At 42.0% G+C, this 6665-nt stretch overlaps 1 long non-coding RNA gene across 2 annotated transcripts; it reads right to left on the reverse strand.

Moving 5' to 3' along the window:
* Positions 1-255: 255 nt before the first annotated feature.
* On the reverse strand, positions 256-3862 carry LOC123154859 (uncharacterized). 2 transcript variants are annotated; one of them, XR_006477096.1, is made up of 5 exons: positions 3384-3846; positions 3141-3196; positions 2621-2709; positions 986-1139; positions 256-496 (listed from the first exon to the last, which is right to left on the reverse strand). It is a non-coding gene; the product is annotated as an uncharacterized lncRNA (long non-coding RNA). The 2 variants fall into 2 exon arrangements; XR_006477095.1 differs by having other exon boundaries at positions 986-3196; positions 3384-3862.
* Between the last annotated feature and the right edge of the window lie 2803 nt (positions 3863-6665).

A 6665-nucleotide genomic window follows, 5' to 3' on the forward strand; every position in this document is an offset into this window, starting at 1 on the left:
CAACCATGGGCCTTTCCCAACAGACTATTGGATGGGGTATTCTTTCCTCACCAACATTCTGTTGGGCCTGGCATTATCCTTTGCCAACCGACTATCACACGAGGTTTGTTTTGCCGACCAACAATCATGCATGATTTTTCTTTGCCAACCAACAGTTCATCTGCATTTTATTTATCCAGCCACAACTTTAGTTAACATATGGTACTGATTGTCAAGTATAATCACCAAGACACCATACATCAGGCTCACATCAGGTGCACCAAATATTTTTGTTCCATTAACTATTTTTCACATACATACACAACTATTTGTCACATACATACACTTCATTCTGTTCTAAATATTACCACCAAGACACCATCATCAAGTTCACAAAAGGACAGGTAAAAGATGCAAGTATGAGACATCAGTGGTACAAAATGAAATCTAAAACATCTAGTTGACGTAGATCATTGGCTTCATGGTTCCGTGTGAGTGCACTCCTTTGGTTTGTTTCCTACATAAGTTAAACAATTCTCAATTATAATACACTAATAGAATCTAGACCATAGTAGAAAAATTCCGACAAAGAGAATCATCACATTATCAAAAATAGAAATAGTAATAAATACATAGAATTCAATAGCCAAGTGTTAACACTAACATTGATCCTCGACTGTTATCACCCTAGCCGGCCCACCATCTCCATAAGGAGTTGATTGGTCAGCGAAGGCGTTTGTTTCTTCTCATAAAAAATAACATGCTTATCTAGCTATTTACTTTGATTTCATGGACTACACTTGTGCAGACTTATTATACAAAATTGTAGATCTTACTAGGACAACTTAAGTAACTAGGCTTAATGATGATGTACTTTCCATAGCAGATGTGTGCTAAGCATAGAGTTTTTTATACTATTCTTCCTGAAAGGAGATTGACTAGCTGGTGAATACATCCCTTATTTTGACTTCGAATTTCACAAAATATACAAGAGGGGTCAAGTTACCTTCACATGCCAACTCAGGAAAGATGTTTTTCGTCTCGCTATGCTCAAGAACACGCTTGGTCCACTGGGTTAGCTATATATTGTAGTGATGAGATTCCTTGTCCCAACATTGATTGATGCCCTCACCCAGATATAAGAAATCTTGCTCCACTACCTGCAATGGAAAAAGGGTTTCTTCAGATCCTCACAACCAAGGTATACATTCATCAAGATCTGGAATTCTTTCAGTTTCTCCTCGAGATAAATTATTTTAATATTCACTTCACCAATAGAACAATACTATAAGAAAAAAAATTCTTTTGTATAAAGCCAATATGAATTCCAACATCTGCTAATAGTATATGTTGTTGGAAATAAAGATGGTCAGACTACATTAATAATACAAGTCTAGGAAATGTTCCAGATTTAGGCAGCAACTACTTTGTTTCTTGAAAATCGACAACAAACATAAAAAAATATCATTTTTATCTGTGATAATCATAAATAAGCGTCTAGTCAGGTCAAATAACAGATATAGTATCCAAGACGAAAGATGTGAACACTAGAGCAATTAAAGGCTCACAAAATAGTGAAAGCGACACAAACAAGTTTGAATATTGATATACTCAGCCAAATACAGTTTAGTGCTGAAACATTCACAAGTAATTGCTGAAGGGAAATTCAAAATAAAATGTGAATGATACGTGCATAGCTTTGCACTGTTAAGGTAATGAAACCGACCCACTTACAAGCATGGCATCAACTATTACTTCACAGGGCAATTGAATTGCTGCACATACAGGAACTATGCATTATGTTCCAATATAGTATACACACTAGCACATCTCAAATTTTTTCATTAGTTTTGGATGGTTAAGGTCACAACAGCAGCTTTATGTACTGCCCACTTATACAAGCATGACAACTTTATATGCATAGCTTTGCACTGTTAAGGTCATGACAACAACCCAGTTATTCAAGCATGACATTAGCTATTCCTTCACAAGTCAACTGAATAGTTCCATATAAAAGATCTATTATACTCTACAAGAAAAGTGCTCATAACTATTTCATCAATAGTGATTGCTTGCAAGAATGTGTCAGTTGGAGAAGAGGATATTAACAGTAGGCGAAGCATCATGGAAAAAGGACATCATAAGTGTCAAATGTCAACATATCCCTGTTGTTATTCTACAAGATAATATCACGATATGACAAATAGTTTCTTTCTTCTAGAGAATGGTTGAATCCAGTTCATTTCATATGTAACACTTTTTTTACTTAATCTGCTAACACACTTTGTTGAAATTGGTAAACTGTATCATTTAAAGTTCCACTGGTAGATTATAAACCATCATATAGATATCAGCGCTTTAAGTGGAACATCTTGAAGCTTTCCTTCCCCACTTGAAAAACTGAGCGAGATTTATCTCAATAATGTTTCAGTTATAATAACCAAGAGAAACTATCTGTGCATACAAGTGTTTTAGAAGCTACAATATAGTAGTGGCAAGTCAGGATATAGGTACTATTCATTTCATCCATCAGCATACAGCGTAATTTCTATGGATTGATACTAGTGACCACAATGCACATGCAATACAATGGAAAACACTAATATAAGTATTGTTCACTCTATCCGATTGGTAAGTCTACCTTCTATTATAATACAAGCATTCTCCAGTATATGATTTTGGTCAAACGTCCAATGTCGAAATCCACAGAGTAAGATACCAGCATATAACCTGTTAGTCATAAATTCTGCAAGGTGTAAAATTGATAATATAGGTCCCAATAGGAACAACAAAATTCTAGGATGACATATCAACATGTCAATTTGAGTTAAAAAATAGCACAAACTGGAGTGAAATGTCCATATCATGTAGTTCACAACAGAAAACAACAAAACAAGTTATTTCTTAAGAAATAAGTAATGACTAATGACATGTATATTGTGTAGGGGCAGAGTTGATATGCTGCACTGTACCCATATGACTCTAGACCAACTGTTATTTACCACATTCAGACAAAATTCTTTTGTTGAAGCAATGCAAACCAACTACAAACTGAAAGAAAAAGAGTGTCATCGGTATCCAGGTCAAGGACAACAAACATATATGTTGGCAATATTAGTTTAGTCGTCCTCTCTTATATACTACAAAGAGTAGAGGTGTACCGGCTTTTTCCTCATCACACTTCTTTGGAGCTTCATCTCTCTATTGACGAATTGATCTACGGACGCAAAATTGATAGGTAAGGAATCATTGTTTGCTAATAAACAGACAACTACGATCTAGGAAAGATGTGTAGTTCTATTGCAAACTGAGTAACTGATGAACATGGATATGAGAGAATTCAAGATAAACAAAGACATGCATACAGTTGCACATCAAATTCAAAGAAAACTGGAAGGACTCACTGATTCGAGGTAGGTGTCAAAGGGCGCAGCCGCTGGGAGAAACATAAGACGGCAGGAAGAGTGCCACCACCGGGAAGGAACGTGTAGTCACCACCAAGAAGAACGAGCCTCTACCCGGAGCGTGAGGGTAGGGGCGGCGGTCTGGCTGCACCAAAACAACATGGCAGCATGCTCTGTCGCGTGCGGCAGGTGGGGGAGGAACAGATCTATGCGAGCCACCGGCGGCCGGCGTGGGGCGGACGTAGGGGTAGTGGATCTACGCTGTCTGGGATGCTAGCGCTCCAGACGAAGAAGGAGCGCGAGAGGAGGGTGCCCTCCATGCCTAGACGCACATAGATCGACGGTCGCGTACCCTTTCCTCCACTTCGGGGCGGAGCTCCATATAAATGAGAGGAGAGAAAGTGGATGTAGCCGCCACTCAGATCGGGAGAGAAAGAGATAAGGGAGAGAGGACAGAGAGATAGGGGGAGATCAGGGTGGGCTGTGGGGATGAGGGGCCGAAAATTTTAGATGGGCTTCATGCGCTAAGTTTCCCACGCACGCGCGCGCGGATATTTTCAGCGGCCGAATTGGCGACCCATGGTCAGTCGGCATAATTTGCCGACCAACAGTTTGATAGTAGTGCCCTTTTTACCGTCCAAAAGTTTGATGCTATATGCTTCAGCATTCCCGACCGACAGTTGGGTGTTACATGTGAGTATTACCGACCAACAGTTTGATAGAAGTTTTCTTGACCTGAAGTCGGTTGGCTAAAGTGACTTTTGCCAACATACGTGGGTAGGGAATGCAGTGTCGTGGTGTATTGTCTTTCAATAGGCACTATAGATCCTAAACTAACAGTAGAGCTGGGTAGACGACCCGCGCTGCTAATTTTTATTGATCAGGTGGTGTGGTGTGGCACACTTACCAGTAGCATGGTCCAAGGAAGCCAGCGCTGCTGCTAATGTATACCAGTAACGCTCTTTCTACCTAGCACTACTACTGACTACTAGTAGTGTTGGGTCATAAACAAGCGCTACTGGTAAACTTCTATCTATAAGCATTTTCCTAGTAGTGTGCCCTCCAAGTCAAGATTTAGCATGATCTTTCCTTCATTGTAATCGACCATACGAAACCCTAACCCTACTGGTGTCTCTATAAACGAGAGGGTTTTAGTCTTTAGGGCTAGAGCAACATCGAACACCCCATTAACCTAGGGTTCAGCTCGCCTGATCTCGAGGTAGATTGACTCTATAATCATACCATACACATCAAATATAATGAAACAGGACAAAGGGTTTTATCTCTTAGAGAGGGCCCGAACCTGGGTAAACACCATTTTCTTCGTCCCTTGTTCCCCATTGATCCTAGATCCACAGCTCGGGACCCCCTAACCGAGATCCACCAATTTTGACACCAACATTGGTGCTTTCATTGAGAGTTCCATTGTTGGGTCACCGAAGGATCGATGGCTCGCCTGACCATTGGAGATGGCATCAACTCCGGGGACATCTTTGTCCCTGGCCAGCTCTTCACATTCGGCAGCATCGTGCTGCATGCCAACCCAACTGGTCATCTAGACCAAATCAACAATTATGCCCCCAAACACTGGATTAGATTTGGCAACTTCGAGTAGATCGCTGATGCTCGAGGAGATTTAGTATTGGCCGGATTCATGGCCTCACCCGGTACCCATATGGGTCCCTAGTGCCTACTCCAGAGCTTTCTCTCGATCCGATCTATGGATCGGCCTGAACCCCCCTGCTGGCCTAGAACTCGGACAGCTCCACCCTGCCCGGAGGCCAGAATCCCCTTCAGCCACGCTAATGGTGTCTGCCGAAGACCTAGCTTCAAGCCTCAATGCAAGAGTGGTGTTCGAACACCAAGAGTCACTCTCGGCCGAACCCTCTCCTCATGCCACACATTTGGCCTTGAGCCCAAGTGACAGGTTGACGTTTAGAAATCAGGAATCATCCCTGACCGAACTCCCCCTCACCCACTTGGCTTCGAGCCCCAATACAGAGACAATGTCCGAAGACCAGGTTTCGTCCTCGGTCTCTTATGCCTATCCGGCCACAAGCCCGACCTCGGGCCTTGAGGTCAACTCGGCCCTGGAAGACCAGGGTTCAGTTCGAGCCTGGATCACCCCTCACCCCGCCACAACTGAGACCAGTCCTGAGCGGCCATTGCATGCCAGCTTGGCAAGCCTCGCCTTGTTAAATGAAGCGCTTGACCGAATCCAGATGATGGCTATTCGAGATGACTGGCCCTCGGCCTGCATTCAACAGCCCCTCGAGGTGAATTAGAGGGAATTTTATGACCCACCCACCCCCCACCTAGTAGCCACAGTCCTATACTTAACGGACATGTTAGATTACACCTCCGAAAACGCCGAGTCCACGGACGAAGAAAGTGGAGCCACGGCCAATGATGGCCCGTGTCCGCGTCAGTATTTTCCCCGAAGAGGAAGGGATGAGGCAGCACACCTACGGCAGGTATTTCCCTCAGTGATGAGATCAAGGTTATCGAACCAATAGGAGAACCACGCAACACTATATAAATGGTACCTGCACACAAAGAACAAATACATGCAATGCGACACGTAAGAGGGGTTGTCAATCCCTCCCGGGTAAAAGATAGAGAATTTTTTAGTAGATTGGATAAATAGATATCGCGGGAACGTGAGATAAAATACATAACAAACAATTGCAGCAAGGTATTTTTGGGTGTTTGGATTAATAGATCCGAAAATAAATGAGGAAAATAATATACCGGAAAGCAAATATGATAAAGAAGAGACCCGGGGCCGTAGATTTCACTAGTTGCTTCTCTCGAGAAAAATAGCATACGGCGGGTAAACACATTACTGCTGGGAAATTGATAGAACTTCAAATAATTATGATGATATCCAGGCAATGATCATTATAGATGCATCACGTCCAAGATTAGTGGACCCACTACTGCCTGCATCTACTAGTATTACTCCACACATCGACCGCTATCCATCATGCATCTAGTGTATTAAGTTCATGGAAAACAGAGTAATGCAATAAGAATGATGACATGATGTAGACAAGATCTATTCATGTAGGAATACACCCCATCTTGTTATCCTTAATAGCAATGATCAATATGTGTCTTGCTGCCCCTTCTGTCACTGGGAAAGAACATCACATGACCAAACCCATCACAAAGCACATCTTCCCATGGCAAGAAAAATCAATCTATTTGGCCTAACTAAACCAAAGATTCAAAGAAGAAATATGAGGATATAAGTAATCATGCATATAAGAGATCAAAACT

Source organism: Triticum aestivum, chromosome 7A (genome assembly GCF_018294505.1).
Source record: "Triticum aestivum cultivar Chinese Spring chromosome 7A, IWGSC CS RefSeq v2.1, whole genome shotgun sequence".
NCBI lineage: Eukaryota > Viridiplantae > Streptophyta > Magnoliopsida > Poales > Poaceae > Triticum > Triticum aestivum.